This window comes from Lactuca virosa, chromosome 2 (genome assembly GCF_052849685.1).
Source record: "Lactuca virosa cultivar CGN04683 chromosome 2, Lactuca_virosa_CGN04683_v6, whole genome shotgun sequence".
NCBI lineage: Eukaryota > Viridiplantae > Streptophyta > Magnoliopsida > Asterales > Asteraceae > Lactuca > Lactuca virosa.
Window position 1 is genome coordinate 92,373,065 of NC_136427.1, and position 18,052 is coordinate 92,391,116.

The 18,052-nt window shown below is 35.6% G+C and overlaps 1 non-coding gene and 1 pseudogene across 1 annotated transcript; one reads left to right on the top strand and one right to left on the bottom strand.

Moving 5' to 3' along the window:
- Positions 1–9,473: 9,473 nt before the first annotated feature.
- On the top strand, positions 9,474–9,580 carry LOC145161783 (small nucleolar RNA R71). Its single transcript, XR_013738657.1, has one exon. It is a non-coding gene; the product is annotated as a small nucleolar RNA R71 (small nucleolar RNA).
- A 6,659-nt stretch (positions 9,581–16,239) lies between these two features.
- On the bottom strand, positions 16,240–17,540 carry LOC145157611 (villin-3-like; annotated as a pseudogene).
- Positions 17,541–18,052: the final 512 nt, after the last annotated feature.

Consider the following 18,052-nt stretch of genomic DNA (forward strand, 5'->3'; position numbering starts at 1 on the left):
AAACAATAATCAAGAAAAAACTTCATGTTTCAAAGGTCTAAAACTAATGCAATATGCAACAATAAGCTCATGTTATCCAAGTTGTCCCAATACTTATCATATTTTGCTTTCATTGACAATGTCAAATATCTCTTTTTTTCGTCATTGTTTAAACACATATTTGATATGGCTGCATGCATTGTGACTAGCTCCCCAACAAATAAATTTGATGTTATATATTTATTACCGGAAACTTTTTTGTAACATTTTAAAAAATTTGTAAGAAATCCATAAAATTCTTATTGAAAAACAAATTAACATACTTAGGATATTATTATGTATTGACATATTAGCATACTTAAAGGAAAACAATAAAATTCATACCTAGCTTTTACCCGGTCCTCGTCTTCGGGAACCCCCAAAACTCGATCATTCTTCTTTGAGTTCTTTCTCCTTCTAGTATTCTTCTCGCCATCATAATCGTTGCCTTCATTATAGAAGTAAGAACTATAATTGATATCAATCTCTTGAAGCCTATAAAAAGCAACGTAACAAACATTAGCGCATAATAGTAAGAATGTGTAATAAAACAATAATATAAAATATCTATTAAATGCCTTTGAATACTTCATTGCCATTTACAACATTAATAATATGGAATTCCATCGAGTCTCTACATCAAGACATGGTTTGCTTTTCAATCAATCTTTTCATACTTAATACACTCTTTGAAGCTGTCATACCTTGAAGGAGATGATCTCACATGCTTAACCGCATTTCTAATCTTAGTAATTGTACTAAATTGTTCATCTGATCCATCTCTCACCACAAGGTTGATGATATGGCACAACATCTTAAATGAAAATATTTGCAATCTAATATACACCAAGATCCCTTTAATATAATATCTTAAATATTTAATTGCTCCATCGTTAAATGAAGCATTATCAACGGTTATCGTAAAAACTCGATATACGCCCTATTTTTGTAAGTAACGATAAACATACTTTCCTATCGTCACACCCTTATGAATGGGTATTTGACAAAAATTTAAAATTCTTTTGTTCGACGTCCAATTGCATCAACCCAATGAGCTGTAAGACACATGTAGTCAAAATTTTAGACCGATGTCCATGTGTCGGTGGTAAGAGAAACAATTTGATTTTTAAGAAGTTTTTTAAGCTTCTTTTGCTCTTCTTCATGTATTGATAAACAATCATTTGCAACGGTCCACCTACATGTAATTTTGAACAAGGGATTAATTTCCCAAACAAATTCCCTAAACCCTACATCATCAACTATATTGAATGGCCTATTATCTTTAATACACATTCTCGCTACGAATTTCCTAGCCTTTTCTTGATTGAAGTGATGAGAAGCCAAAGTAGTCCCAGACTCCCCCTTTCTTGTAGGCTTGAAGTTTAATGTATATTGTTTCTTCATTCCTTCTTTCTTGTAAAGTGGAGAGTGGAGACAGTTTACATACATTCCTCAAATGATACGACATAACACTTGTTCCATTCTGTTTTGAACCACCAGTCATTATTAGTGGAAAATGGTCACATTTAACTTTACCATTATGACCCTCAACTTTCTTAAAATGATCCCACACGAAGGATCTCTTTGACCGACCACCTTTATTTTGGGTGTGTTCATCTACATCGTCCACATCATTTACTGGTTCATTGCTTTCATCAATACCATCAATGACTGGATCTGATTCATCCCTTAAACTCTTATTTTGCTTCTTCCATATAAAACTTCCTGAAAGTATATTCATAATGAATTACTGATAATATCACATCAACAGAATGGGTGAGGGAACTTAATATTTTTTAGGCTTGCGTTAAACCATTAGCCTCGATTAGGACATTCCAGACTTCCGGTATATGCATTAAAATCTTTAAATTATATAAAACTACAATGAATACAATATATAATAGACAAAGATGAAACAAAAGTCACCAAAGCAACAACGAAAAAGGGCACCAAAATTGATGTCGACTTCAAAATAAGATAGGACGAAGATTAGAAGAATGGACATATAAATCCCTCTAAATACTACAAAAGTCAAAGAACTTAGTAGAATTTACACCTCATTTATTGTTTACAAGATTTATCCGTTGTTTTGATGTTAATTCTTAAGTGTCTTCATTGACATGGATCAAATGACTCAGAGTCGTATCATTTATTTATACATATTGGCATATTGCATAATCTTTTCCACATGACATCCCAAGAAATAAAATTATAAAATATGATACGAGTCAAATATTACCTCACAAATTACGTGTACACAGTAGATGAACAAACAAAGGAGGTGAAGTAAAACAGAAAACAAAAAAAAGAAAAAAAAAAGAGAGAGAATTGTAAAAAGTACCTGCATTAGAAGGATATGAACAATAGATTTTTCTATTGTGCAATTGGACTTCCAACGATGAAGATTGAAGAAGCAGGGAGAAGCCGAGAAGGATAGAAGGTCGATGGCTCGATGCAGTCCTGCACACGCACAATCTTATATGACCTGATGACTAATTACCCCTCATTCTCTATTAATCGATGTGTTATTGGGTTTTATTTAATTTGGGCTTTGATATTTTTAATTATGGATGCCCGATTTTGTGATTGTCTATTGAACATATTTTAGTAAAATATACAACATATATATATATATATATATATATATATATATATATATATATATATATATATATATAATATAGGCGATTCAGTTAATATTGGGTTGGTTATCTTATTTAAACCAAACTGAACCGCTAGATATTGGTTATCAAAAATAAAAATAAAATCAAGCGGTTTTGAAACTTGTTCGGTTATTATGGTTCGTTTTTATCGGTTATTTTGGTTATTGTTCGGTTTTTCGATTTTTATTCACCCCTAGGTCCAATAAAATAATATTTTCACCAATTCATGTAAAACTAAGTATGGTCATACAAAAGCAAATACATCATTAGCTATTAATTATGATTGAGCTATGTAAGATTTAGCAAACACAATTATGGTCACAACTATGTTCTCCAACATAGTTAAGTTTGTTACTTTTATCACTATTCCAGGTGTGGTCACTCCTAGCTCTAGTAATTTAATTGTCACTAAACTACTAGGTAACATGTTCATGTAATTTATTGGTCACTAAGCTACACAAAACTTGAATTCAGGCAACAAAGTCACAAACAAAAACATGGTAGGTAATGATAATCAAACACAATCACAAAACCAACTTATAAAATCCATAAATAAATAAACTAAGCCATAGATTCAAGGTTTAATCTAGCTAAACGAATGTAAAGTAATTCAGCTACTCATGACTGAAAACATAAACACAAGTTCAATAGAAATCGACATGGCCAAATGAATGCAAATCGATATATTGATTTAATCTTCAAATTAATTGATCTTCAAGAAATCCTTCCTTCAAAAATATGTTTTGTGCACTTATCTGACCTCTAAAACCGAATATCTCACATTATCTCTCTTCCAAAAACTCTTTAGTTCGTAAGTGAAAAAGGCTTTATATTGTTTTGAAAATTCATCGTTCATGTCATGAGAATAAGAGTCTCACATCGTGATCTTGGTGGATATCTGTATCGTCCAAGGATTCTGACTTCCACAAGCTAATCTTCTGGAATTTCACAACCTTGAGTTGTCACGTCGTGAGACCGGTTTTTCGCTAGATTTTTCTTCTTTTAAGCTTCAATCCTCCAAAGTTCAAATCCTTGTCATTTCTGGTCCATATGCTTCAAGAGTGTCTTTATTGGCTGCAAAATACAATTTAATTCAATAAGTATCATATATCTTTGCAATTAACCAAAATATTAATTAAAATGTATTAAAATATTGCCTAAAACTGTGTATAAATATGGCAATATCAAAATACCCCACACATATCTTTTGTTTGCCCTCAAGCAAATTTAATTTTTAAATTTAACTTTCATCACTAATATCACATTAGACAATCTATTTTGAACTCAGCCATTATACCAAGACCTTAATACACATATTTGTGTCTAAGGTTCCTAACAACTTCCCAATCCTAAATTCTCACAATCCTTATAAACCTTCATCCCTTAGTTTATATGACACTCATTTTTGCTACCCTCCGAATCCATCCTTAGGAATCTTTCTTAACCTCCAGGTATTTTTGATTAAGCTACCCAAGCATGCATAACATCTAGAAAGAATTACAATTTTGATACCACAATGGAACTCTTCGAATTCATCTCTTCTTTGATATTTGTTTTTTGATCTTTTTGAATTCATCACCTTTTTGTTTGATTTTTGGTATCGTCAACTTTTGATTCTTCAGAATTTTGATATTTTGATCTTCATACTTTGATAGCTCCAAAATTCTTACCACTTTTTGGTAATTTATCTCTCTTTTTTTAAATATATAACTCAATTTTTTCTCTCAAATCCTACATGATTAAGCAAGGGAGCTTAACTTCAACATTTATTGGTTAAAGGTATTAGTCTAAGTGAAATGACTACATAAGCTCTCCTGGATAGATTTCTGGTACACGCTGCAAAACTTATTATGCAATATAGACTACCAAATTATCTTTCATATCTCATGACTTTTCATTAGGACTTGGGAAACCACAAATATACTATAACATATTGTCTCAATTAAACATTTAAGCTCGCATTGGATCATCCCACATAATAATAGCAACTTAAGCTTTTTAATTATTACTAGATTTAATTTTTAGCGTATTATTTCAAATCTATTTTTAATTTCTTTGAATTTTAAATTTTCTAGCAATTTCCTTTTTCAACCCCTACCCCACACTTATTTCATACAATGCCCTCATTGTATGCATAAAATAATTTAAAAGCAATAAAATGGAGAAAAAAGGAACAAACTCCCCTAGGGTAGTAGCGGCAAGATCGATTCTGAACACGAGTGGAAAACTTGAACACCTTGAGTATGTTACTGGAACTTGGACTTCTTTGATACGTGTGAATATGGCGGCAAGATGCGAATCATAAACTTGGATCTTCAAAAAGTGTGGTGCAAAAGACCATCAAAACAATGCATCTCAATGTCGGAAAGCATACGCCACATTTTATGGTTAAAAGAGTAGAGTAAAATGCCATTTTTTACTTCTCACGACGTGATTAGAGAAATTCCCTACGTGATGTCGATATAAATTGAATTCTGAATCGGAATCGCACTGATGTCACGACGTGAAAATAGTGAGTCACGTCGTGAAAACTGGGTGCAACAGAAAGTAGTTTTGGAATAATTCTTCCATTCAAGTGATGTGAAATTGATCTTTTAAATTAATGAAGACTCTTCTAAGATCTCTATTTTTCTGGACCTCTCTCTTTCTCTAATCTCTTTTCGCACATGAAATTCACCCCACACTTATAAAAAATTATGGGCTTTGACTCGTAACTCTAAAACACACGGCTTCTCTTGATTTCTCTTGTCTCTCATTTTTTCCTTTTCTCTCTCGATATGCTAATAAATCTGCAACAAAACAAACAATTGGTTGAAAGTACAAAAAAACCATCACATAATTCGGTTACAAGTTTTAAAACATAACAAAATAAAAACACAACAAAATAAACGAAGAAAAAAAATAACTTGGAACAAAAATAAAAAGGACAAAAACCAATAATCATCATCACCATTGTATCTAGCTCCACTCAGCCCTACGTCATCTCCCTGTCGCGACCATAGCTCCTCCCAAGTTGGAATATAAAGATATTGAGGATGCATGGTAGGTGGTATTTCAACGTTAAGGTGTGAAAACAAAACATCGATCGCTTGATTATGATAATTGACACCGCCACAGAGATTATCAAAATATGTACCAACCCGACTTTGGAACGGGTCGGTTGGTGCTGCACCCTCAAATTGTTGAGGTGGTTGTTTTGGCATGCCCCTATCTCCATATGCTCTTACATTCATTCTTCCTCTTTGTCTTGCCTACTCTTCTTGTTGGTCAATTTGTTCTTCTTCATCTTCCGGGGGTATGACATATCCCCCCACCAACATTCACCACGACTCGCATAAGACCCAAAATTTGAGTCTTCAAATCGGAGTCCTTGAAACGCGTCAAATTCCAAACAAAATATCGTATGATCGTGCGAGTCATGTGACCAAATGACCACCTGTGATTGGGATATCGTCCTGAGAATTTACCACCATTGTCCCCAAAAATCTCGCTAACATATAAGGAAGGTCAAAAAAGACTGCCGGAATGATGATGCTCCAAAGATAAAAAAGATTCTTTGAAGCAACCTTGTCATCATTATGTCTGTGATTAATGCTAAAGGTGATCAAACAATCAAAAAACCGATGGATGGGTGACCGAATATTCCATTAGCAAGAATTCCACGAACTATACTAATGATTGGAATGTATCTCCAAAATTGCACATCAAGCAACCCCGTAGTGAAATCTCTCACACAACCTTGTAAAAATAAGACAAAATGTGGTGATTGTGTTTCTGCTTTTGTGTACAACCCCATTCGCCAAGCAAACTCATGAAGGATGCACTCTCGATAAACACCTCCCAATCTAAATGCAAGAGCGTTGTTGTATATCGGGTTAACTGTCCGTTCTTCAAAATTAATAATGGCAAATAACTCAACGGATAATTTTCGATAAACGGGCTCTTGAATGGAAAATAAATTACGCCAACCATTGCATTGGAAAGTGAACATGTCTCCTACAAATGGCTTTCTCCAATATCGCTCCAATTCCGACACCATACCAATCCCACTCAGCCACGACCAATCAATCACGGGTGCTAAAGCAAACTCCTGATTATATAACCAACCCAATTTATTTGAATAATTATTGAGAATTGACTGTAAGATGTTTTGTGGGAATCGATATAGTGGATGTAAACTACGAACATCAACATGTTCTTGTTTTCTTCAGGAAGTGCATGCCTCGGTCCCATGGTACCTTTCAAGATGTAACATAATAGAGAAGTAGGAAAAACAAGATTTACGGTCGAAATCGAAGTGGGGGGCAGTCCTTTGTTCATGACCTAATGTTGGAGAAAAAGAGTTCAAACGAAAGTGACTAGTGCTCTGTTATACGTCTGTGACTCTGACTACTTCATATCGTGGGCTTGGGCTCACGTCGTGATCATGTTTAGGCCGAATTTTATGGGTTGTTGCATGTTGGGCTATAATTTGTTGGGTTGTTTAATCCAAATGGTCCATATAGAAACTAGTATTTTTCCTCTTATTTAATTTATGAAATCATTATCATTTGTTTTTTTTAAATGTTGTTCATAAAAAAAATTCTCTTATGTTAAGGACCCCACACTCGATTTTGAAAATATATGGAGAGTGACCATGAAAATTTATCCTAAAAAGGCAAAACAATTGTTGCAAAAACTAAAAGCAAAATGAAAAAAAACGCAAACCGAGCTCGGATTGCCTCTCGAGAAGCACTTCTTTTGATGGAGACATGAGCCGAACTCTGTGCCACCCTACGTGGTATTCTTTGGAGACATGTCCTCCATTTTCACCTTCTGTTCCCTCCACCTTTTCTTGTATGCTTGCACCCTTCTTAAATATGTTTTTTTTATTTTCCTTCTTCATTTTAGAATCTCTTTCCTCATGTTTTTGTTTCACCCTTTATTCTTCACAAAAAGTTCAGGTTCTCCTTTTTCTTTTTGTAGCTCCTTAGCTTCGACATCCTCCTTATCCAAAATTGGCTTTCTTAAGTCTTGTGTAATATCTTTTTCTTCATCACTTGATAGCAAACTTTCTTCACTTTCTTCACTCACTAGATACTTTGGATTTTAAAATCAAAGACCTCAAAGACCATTGGAATTGAAGCTCTTGGCTTGGTACGCTTGACTTGTTATCTTTTATGAATCTCTTCTTCCATCAATTTTTCCAATTCCTCAAGCTCGTTTTCTTCACAATATTGAACACTTTATTTTGAGTTATATCCTTCTTGAATCCATCTTCAACTCCAAAATTCATTTACTCATTCCCCACTCGCAAGGTAAGCATTGAATCACGAATATTCACCAAGGCTCGCGCGGTATTAAGTAAAGTGCGTCCAAGGATAATTGCGACATCTTCTTCCTCCTTCATATATAGCACGATAAAATCAATTGGAAAAACAAATTTTCCAATTTTTACCTATGTCCTCATTTATGCCTTGAGGATGTGTCATCGAATGATTAGCCATATGAATTGTCATCCTTGTATCCAGCAATTATGGAAGGTTGAGCTTTTGATAGAACGAATAAGGCATCAAATTTATACTTGCTCCATAATCGGTAAAGCATGTCTTCACGTTATTTCCAAATTCACATGGCGGTGTAAGGCGTCCGTGATCTCCCATTTTCTTTGGTATCCCCTCCATAATAACCATGAAACTTTGATCACTAAGGACTAGCTTGGAAGTCTTCTCTAATTGTTGGCGAGTGTCGAGTAAATCTTGATGAAATTTAGCATATTTGGGAACTTTGGCTAAGGATTTAATAAATGGAGTATTGATTTGGTATTCTTTTAACATGCATAAACGTTTTTTGTTCTTCTTCCAAAGGATGTACTATGGATTGGGAAGGAAATGGTAACAAAGGTTGATAAGTTTGAGCATAAGTAGAGTTTTTCCTCCCAAACTGAGCCCACGTCATGAGGATTGAATCCTCACATTCTGATGACGGTGATTCAACAATATTTTTTTCTTTGACTTTCATTTGCTTTAGCTATGATTCGGGCTACATCGTTTCTTCTTCTAGTGCCTCCAAGAACTCAGAAATGATGTGTTCTTTAGTAGTGATGGTCATGACATGTGGTTGCGGTTTTTTATTGGGATTTGATGGAGGTAACCGTTTGTTAAGTAACGTAGTTAATTTCCCAAGTTGTGCTTCAATATTTTTGATGGATGCTTGATGATTTATCATGGTAGCAGCAGCTGCATTGTGACGTTTTTCAGAAGCTTCCATGAATCTATGAAACATGACTCTAAGTCCATCTTCTTCTCGGGTTGCAGTTTCTTTTTTTGGTAATAACCTCGGCCGGTTTGCCAATATGTTTCCTCTTTTTGTTTCTTGTAGTCATCATACATAAACCATTCTTTCTTCAGCTTCCTCCAATCTTCATCATAGCAGTCTCCACTTGAGTACCAAACTTGATCTTTCCGATTCCCGTTCTCGTCCAATTGGCGATATTTTGTTAAATATGTCCCATTAAAAATCTCACAACCCACACGTATTGCATGTAAGGATTCGTCTATCTTAGTTATTCTCCTATCCATATTACTTAGCATTGCAAAAACAACCGTCATGTCTTCCGAAGCGCCATTTCCGATTTCTCTTGTTCTAGAATTACGAGGATTGTGATACTCCCTTGAATGTTTGGAAAATTCTTCAGTTAGCTCCTTTATTTCAGTGGGATTCTTCTTCATGAGTGGTCCTTAAGAATCAAGGAGTTTCTTCGTCGTTACATTCACCCCATCATAGAAAATTGAGACTTCTTGGTGCACATTAAGATCATTTTGGGGATAATTTCGAAGTAATCCCTTGTATCGCTCCCAGGCTTCATATAGTGACTCACATATTTCTTGCTCAAAATTAGCTATGGACTTTTGGAGTTTAGCCACCTTTATGGTGGGAAAAATTGTTCTAAAAATTCTTCATAGAATTTTGCCCATGTAGTGATTGCACCGGGTGGAAGTGCCTTTAACCAATCTTTAGTTGCCCCCTTGAAGGTGACTGGAAGCATTCTCAATAACATCATTTCACGTGGAACATTCAGAATATTAAAGTAATCGGCGATGTCATTGACTTCATGAAGGTTTTTGTATGTTTCCTCATGATCTTTTCCGGAGAATGGAAATCCTTAAATGCAGAAAGGATGTGTCCTTTTAGCTCAACGGTTGCAGTATCAGGAGTTACGGGTAGCACAAGCCCAAGACCAGTGTCCTCTCAAATTCTTTTCTTCTATGCCTCCATAGAAATGTCAGCAATGTTCGCCATGTTGGATCTTGGATCGCTTTTGCGTTTGCTTACTTCCTTGTCCGATTCTGATTCGGGGCTTGTAACCAGATTCCTTTTTGTTAGGAGACTTTTCAAAGCTTTTGAAGGTTCTTTCATTTCCGGGCTTCTTTTTATGAAAGGCTGACCTGGGATCTTTAAATGGTGGTGTCAAGGGTGTGTTTGATCCGTGGGTCATATACTAATGAAACAAAAACAAAAATAAAAACGTAAAAACGAACTACAAACTAATTAAAATGTCCTACTGAATGATTACCAAGATGTGGGAGTGAGTGCCACCTCATGGTGTACCAAATAAACTACACAGAAAGCATAAATGAAATAAATCCTAAAATGTCAGATCTTAAGTCATGAACTTTAAGAGCTCACGTCGTGAGTTCAATAAGTCAGGAAAAAAACTAGTGCTAAAAAGTAACTTTTTGTGGGTTTTACCCCACAAAAAGGATCGATTAACCCTAAGAAATTAAGCTAACTACTAAATATTCATTCCCCGGCAACGACACCAAAAACTTGATGTGGAGCAGACTATACCTATCTTGCTTTAAATTTATAACGTAAGTACTTATCTACTATTGCACGTATAGGCAGTGGACCTACTCGAATTATAGTTTAGTAAAGTAAGTTGGGTGTCGAACTCAGGGAACAGATTTAATTAACTAATGTAATTACTAAAAATTAAAACAAGCAGTCGAAACAGCTTATGCTTAAAAGTATTATCAAAAATTTGCATATGTAAGCATCGTTCTAGCCGCTTCACACAAGGAACGATTTCTTCTTTCGACAACACCATTTTGTTGTGGTGTATAAGGAGATGACAAATTGTGTAAAATTCCCAGTTTAGTCAAAAATAATCTAAAATTCTATTTTTGAACTCAGTTCCTTTGTCACTTTTTAACTTTCGAACCTTCCTTTTCAAACTCAGTTCAATGCTCTTGACAAAATCGATCATCACTTGAGCCATTTCAGACTTCTGCCGGAGAAAGAAAACCTAAGTAAATCAAAAAAAAAATAATCAACAATAACAAGTATGTACTTCTTCTTCTTGAGTGACTCAATAGTCGAAGGACCACACAAGTCAATGTGAAGAAGTTCCAACGGTTGAATGATCTTTGAATCAACTATGAATGAATGACCATGATGATGTTGTCTTCCCTAATCACAAGCTGCACAAAACGAATCACTGTCAAATTTTAAAACAAGTAAACCACGAACAAGATCATTAAGAACAAGTTTATTTAGATTCTTGAAGTTAAGATGAGAAATACGTCAACGCCATAGCCAACTGAGATCTGAAGAGGCTTTTGATAGCAAGGACACGAAAAGTATTCCCACTATACGCTTCATGTCGAGAGTAAACATGTGACCCTTTTCACTTTGACTTCAATAAAACATCCTTTGTTACTTTGTTTGAAATTGTGCTTCCTTCCTCATCGAAAAGAACTTGATTTCCTATTCCAACAACAATTTTAGAGACACTTCTCAGGTTATCTTTCAACCCTTCGACATAAGCAACTCGATTCACCATGAACTTTCCATTTGTAACTTTCCCATATTATTTGACTTTGCACTTTTTATTTTTTCCAAATTTCAAAACACCAACATTCTCTAACTTACGAAATCTCTCAAATTCTCCTTCCTCCCAGTCATGTGAAACGAGCATCCACTATCGATATACCAATTTTCATCATCTTACTCGTCACATAGTACTTGTAGTCAATTAGAGAAATTTAGGTCCCAAGACCTTTTGGGTCCTTGGACATTACTTTGAAATAAATTGTGCAACGAGGAACTAAAAACCCAATTACAAACTTTTGGTTTAAAATTGCCAATTAAGTCAATTTACTCATCTTTAGGCATTGATATGTAATCATGGAATGACAAAGTTTCAACTTCGTGTTTCTCTTTTTCAAATTTTCCTTGGAAAATATCAACTTTTGTTGTTTTAACTTCTCTCTATTTTGACACTTTCAACATTGATTCTTGAGAAGAGGCACTCCCCTTCAATGATTCATTTAAGTAATTCTTCTTTGATTGAAATTTTCTTCCTTTTCCCTCTAACAAATGGTTAAGGTTTCTCATGTCATTTCTGTCTTTGACAATGGATACTTTTAAAATTTTCTTCAAATTAGAATTTAGAAATTTTGGACCATCAGGTTTGAATGCTACATTTTTTTTGCCACATTTTTTGTTTTTGTGAATTGCATTTGAAATGATGACGTTTGTGGTCGTGGCTGAAAGCGATTCCGGTATCTATTTCGTTAACCAAAATAAGTAATCGGACCTTGTTGGACATGGTTCGCTCCATGATGAGTCGAGCTTTGCTACCAATCTCTTTTTTAGGGTATGCCTTAGAGACTGCCGCCCATATCCTTAATCTAGTCCCTACAAAGAAGGTTACCGAAACACCTCATGAGATGTGGACTGGGAAAGTTCCCAATTTGGACCACATCAAGATTTGGGGCTGCGAGGCTTTCGTGAGACGCGAGACTCAAGATAAGCTCGAACCTCGAAGTGAGAGGTGTATTTTCATCGGCTACCCATAGAAATCCTTTGGTTACCTCTTTTACAGACCTAGTGAGAATGTGGTCTTTGTGGCAAGAAGAAGGGTCTTTCGAGAGAGAGAATTCATAAGCCAGGGAAACAGTGGGAGGCAAATTGACCTTGAAGAAATTCAAGAGTCAAGTGATGAAGAAACATCAAATCCTAGCAATCAACCTGAGGAGGAAACTCATGTTGATCCGGTTAATGAATATGTACCTCTGAGGCGTTCCACGAGGGTTACGAATGCACCTGAGCATTACTATGGTTTCCATAGTACTACGGAAGGTGATACATTTATCAGTGATAGTACACTGGTAAATTTGGATGAACCTAACAGCTTTAAGGAAGCCATGGCAGGCCCAGAGTCTGCTAAATGGAAGGAGGCTATGGACAACGAGATACAGTCCATGTATGACAATCAAGTTTGGAACTTGGTTGACAATGTACCTGGCCGTAAGATAGTCGGGTGCAAGTGGATCTTCAACAAGAAGACCGACATGGATGGCAAAGTGCATGCTTATATGGCGCGACTAGTTGTGAAGGGTTTTACTCAGACTCAGGGCATTCATTATGATGAAACCTTCTCACCAATAGCAAAGATAAAATCTATTAGGTTCATGCTAGACATTGTTGCATTTCATGATTATGAAATATTGCAAATGGATGTCAAAACCGCTTTCCTTAATGGAAAGCTGGCTGAGGATGTTTATATGAGTCAAAGAGTTTGGTTTCTCGATAAGCGAAGATGAGTCTTGCGTATATGTCGGAGCTAGTGGGAGTATAGGTAGCTTTTTGGTATTGTATGTGGATGACATACCACTCATAGGAAATGACATCCCAACTTTGCAGGAGGTGAAGTCCTGGCTTGGGAAGTGCTTTGCTATGAAGGACCTTGGAGAAGCTGCCTAAATCCTAGGGATAAGGATATTAAGAGAAAGGAGTAAAAGACTAATTGGACTTAGTTAGAGTACTTACTTGGATAAAGTGCTGAATAGGTTCAGCATGCAAGACTCCAAGAAAGGAGATTTACCGATCCAGAGTAACGCCAAGCTGAGTAAGACTCAGAGTCTGAGTACAGAGGCTGAGATAGCTGAAATGATTCGAGTACCGTATGCTTCCGCTTTAGGCTCGATCATGTATGCTATGACTTGTACTCGTCCTGATGTGGCTTTTGCTTTGAGCATGGTCAGCAGATATCAGGGGAACCCTGGCAAGGCTCACTGGACTGCGGCAAAGAACATTCTCAAGTATTTTCGGAGGACTAAGGACTGGGTCCTTGCCTTCGGTGGGAGTGATGACTTGAGAGTGGTAGGGTATAGTGATGCTAGCTTCCAGACTGACAGGGATAATTTCCGCTCTCAGTCAGGCTGGGTCTTTACCTTAAACGGAGGAGCAATTACTTGGAAAAGTTCCAAGCAGGAGACGGTAGCTGATTCGACTTGTGAATCAGAGTACATAGTAGCGAGTGAAGAGGCGAAGGAGGCAATATAGCTGAAGAACTTCATTGGAGACCTTGGAGTTGTACCAGCTATAAAGGAGCCTATGGAATTTTCTGTGATAGTGAAAGTGCAATTGCCTTAGCGAAGGAACCAAGGGATCACGGGAGATCCAGACACATCGACAGAAAATACCATTTCATCAGACATCGGATAGAAGAAGGAATCCTCGTGGCAAAGAGGCTATCATCGGATGAGAACCCAGCAGATCCCTTCACGAAGGGACTGACTAGGGTTAAGCATTTACAACATGCGAGGCGCATCGGGCTGAAGGATGATATTAGTTTTACAGATTAGATAGGTTTTTCTGAAACTTGTAAAATGTAATCGATATTTGATGATGAATAAAAGTTGTTGTTTATTTATGAGTAAAGTGTTTCTATCTTTGTCAATTATTTACTATAGTTTCAGCTTTGCATGTTTTGACTTCCAAAATAATTACTTTATTCAAAATATCCACAGTCGGTTATATGTTGGAAGTAGATATGAATCAAGACTGTCATGAAGTTGGCTTGTAGATGTCTAAGTAGTTAGACATAGCAAGAATTGCTACGACACTCATGAGTGCTCATAAGTTCTGAGTATTGGATTCAACCCATGCTCACTTGTATCACTTCATGGAATTTATCTCGACTGATCGTGAGACGGTAATATCATATAAATCTTAAAACCTAGAGATATGAGTTGTTGACTATGAGTTGGTTATACATTGATTGTACGAAAACGCATTGGTAACTCGATGTTATAAAACGTGCCTTTGTGTATAATTCAACAAGTAGTAGAACAAGCATATGAGTCAAAGTTTATTTGTTCCTTCTTGGATTAGAAGCGATATTTAGGCCAGTCGATGATTTTGTTTTGACCTATGTACCGGCCCGGTCAGAACTAAATTGATGTGTTCGATTAAGTTCTATGTCAAACAAATCGGAAATCGGGAAACAAACTGCTGGATAATAAGTACGACATTGTTCCATGTATTTGTCCGGCTGATATCATGAGATCAGAGGATTTTATGATCACTTATCTTAAATGGCGTAACATCATTATCTCAATTCCGAGAGACCTTGAAAGAGCTATGATTGCTAGTCGCTTCCTGAAGTGATACTTGCAGTAATAGTTATTAGACTTATCCAAGTGGAAGACTGTTGGATCAGGTGTCTAAGTCCATAACTATTTCTGGTATGTACTTCACCCGGTTTGGCATGGTCCATTTGGGTTGCATGGCATCATGCACTTGGCTAGACTAAAATGAGAGAAAAGACACTTATGGTTATTTATATATTATGGGTTGTGATATATTAATAATATTATTTAATTAGTATTGATCAAGAATTAATTTAGAAGTAAGTAATTTTGTGATCAAAAGAAGACTAATTAAATATATGGGCTAATTGTATAATCATCCATTTATTTAATAGTAGGCTTGTAGTCCATGGTGTACTGAGTTGGGCTAAAACCCATGAGGTGCTCCATGGATGCTCCATGGTGGTTTTGAACCCATGGATCCAAGAAATGAAAAGTCACGTCATTTAGGGTTTACATGGTGTAACCCTACTTGTGACACACTATAAAATGGATGTGTTAGCTACCAAATTCGGGACTAGTGAAGAACAAGAGGGCATAGCCGATTTCTAAGAGTGTTCCATTCCTCTCTAAGTTATTCCAAGTGTATTTGGTGTTGTGTGAAGCATTTGAGGCATCACATTTGGGGTGCTAGGCTCACAAGATTCTTAAAGGAATTCCAGCAACAAAAGGTATGTATTTCTTACTAGCTTTCATGTTTAAAAGTTCCCCATGTATGCTAGATAGGTTATGAACCTTGGAAAATCAAATTTCCATGTATCATAGTAAAACATAGATCCAAGATTTCTAGGGTTGCACGTACACCATAGGAGTGTTAGAATGCTCAAAACCCCTCAACTTCTTACTAAAATATATACCTGCTGAAAGAGAGATCTAGCATATGACAAAAAGAAACTACGAGGATCAGCAACATATGGAGAACTTAGCCAAAGATTACGAGAAGCCACTCCAAGTTTCAAGTTATGTGCATTAAGATCCTTGATGCCAATTGGATTCAGCAACATGTGGTTAACAGTTTAACATGAGACAAACAAAATAAGATTCTCTATTATGCATTATGCTAGGTTGTAGTTCACACTCAGTGTAGTTTTAAACATCAGGTTCAAAAAATCAAGTTTGTGAATCTCTTTTGCAGCACATCAGATGTGCTTTTTCCTTGAAATTATGTTGCTACTTGAGATACTATAGATAGGAATCCCTGATCCACCAATGCTACAAAAAAAAACAAATTTAGAATTATGTAAAGATAATTTGTCATATAAATAATAAAGAAAACCAAAAGGAGATTCGTACTTAAAAAGTTTGTCAGGTGTCCTGTCTAGAACTATATCATCATCACCAAGAACCTTCTTGCCAATAGGAGCAAACCCTCCAAAAATAACCCAGAATTCACCTGAATAACCTTCCTCTTGTAGTTTTCCATCATCTGAAATGATTTATAAAAACAAAAATAAAAAAGGTGATAAATGTGAATCTAATCATATCATATGCTTTAAATGTATATCCCATAACAATAATTGCAACATTGCATGTTACCTCATGATAAGTGTCCTTCAAATACTGAATAACCTCGAGAGCTTTAGCTCTTTCTTGAATGTTTGAGTTTGCTCCAATGAATTGAAAGATCTTCTCTTTAGTATCCAAGATAAACACATCATCATGATTCAACAAAGATCGAAAGAATTGAATCTGCTTCACATGAACAACTCTTTTCCCTTTGCATATGTACAATCGTGTTTCAAATTCCATTTCTTCAGGTTTCTTGAATCCAGTTGCAACACCACCTTCAAGTGGCACAATACATGGTTTGAAATATCACAAGAATTTATCAGATTCATGACTTTGAATCTCTCTATGTTGCACTGCACGCCGTCCAAGAATCGCATCAAGCTCAATTGTTTCTATTGCAGTTGTTCCAGCTTCATCCTGATTATCACATTTAGTTGATTTGAATTGAAATTTTCTTTAAAAAAAATAAAAAAGTGTTACTTAATTTAGGATATAGGATGTTGTTATACATTGCTTGTATCTTTTCCCAACCAGAAGTGTATGTCCTATCCATAAGCACCTCCTCTCCCATTAGAAGTCTGCAAATATATGAATGATTAAAACAATAAAATTTTATAACTGAAATAGAAATTGTGAAAGATTACGAGCAAACCCGCTAGACAACGTATGAATCACCCATGTAGAATCTACCATAATCTGATTTTGACAAAAGAACTGGTTGAAAGTTTTCAATTCTCCATATTTCAAGCCCTCTACAAGGTGTTAAGTGAAAAACTAACAACAAATGCAAACGAATCATACATGCATATAATGACTGAATTTCTAGTGTTCTTGAAAGTATGATGATTATAAAAGAAATTGATGTTGGGTAAGGATACGGTTTAGAACCAACTCCCTGGAATGCAGGTTCAAGAGCTTTTGCAGTAGCCATAGTGCTTGTAATTTCTTAAAATGATGACAGAAGAAAATACCATCAAATTTCCAACTGTGTAGTCTCTATAAGTAAGATTTTGTGAAAGGAAGCATAGATTAGAACAGTCTTCACTAAAAAATTGAGAGAATCAAAATCGGCTTAGGCAAACATCTAATCATCCCTAAAATCATATTCTATGCTCTGAAAATTAATTCATTTAGAAAATGATCTTAAGAATTAGAGAGATTCTAAATGGAGGTTAAGATCATGATATTGAGAAATCTAAATTAGATCACAATAATAACAATATAAACTCGCAATGCAATTAACAAACGAGAGACAAATCAGTACTAACAGAGGGAAGGTTAATTAACAACAACATACCTGGGATTCGATCTAGTAATTGGCTCCAAAAACGAATTTTGGAGAGACGAATGTGAAATTGAAAGCAAAAGGTGAATAACTAATCTATCTTAAGAAATTATGGTTACTAACAGAGGGTCTGTGTCGGCTTTGACAATTGACCTGAT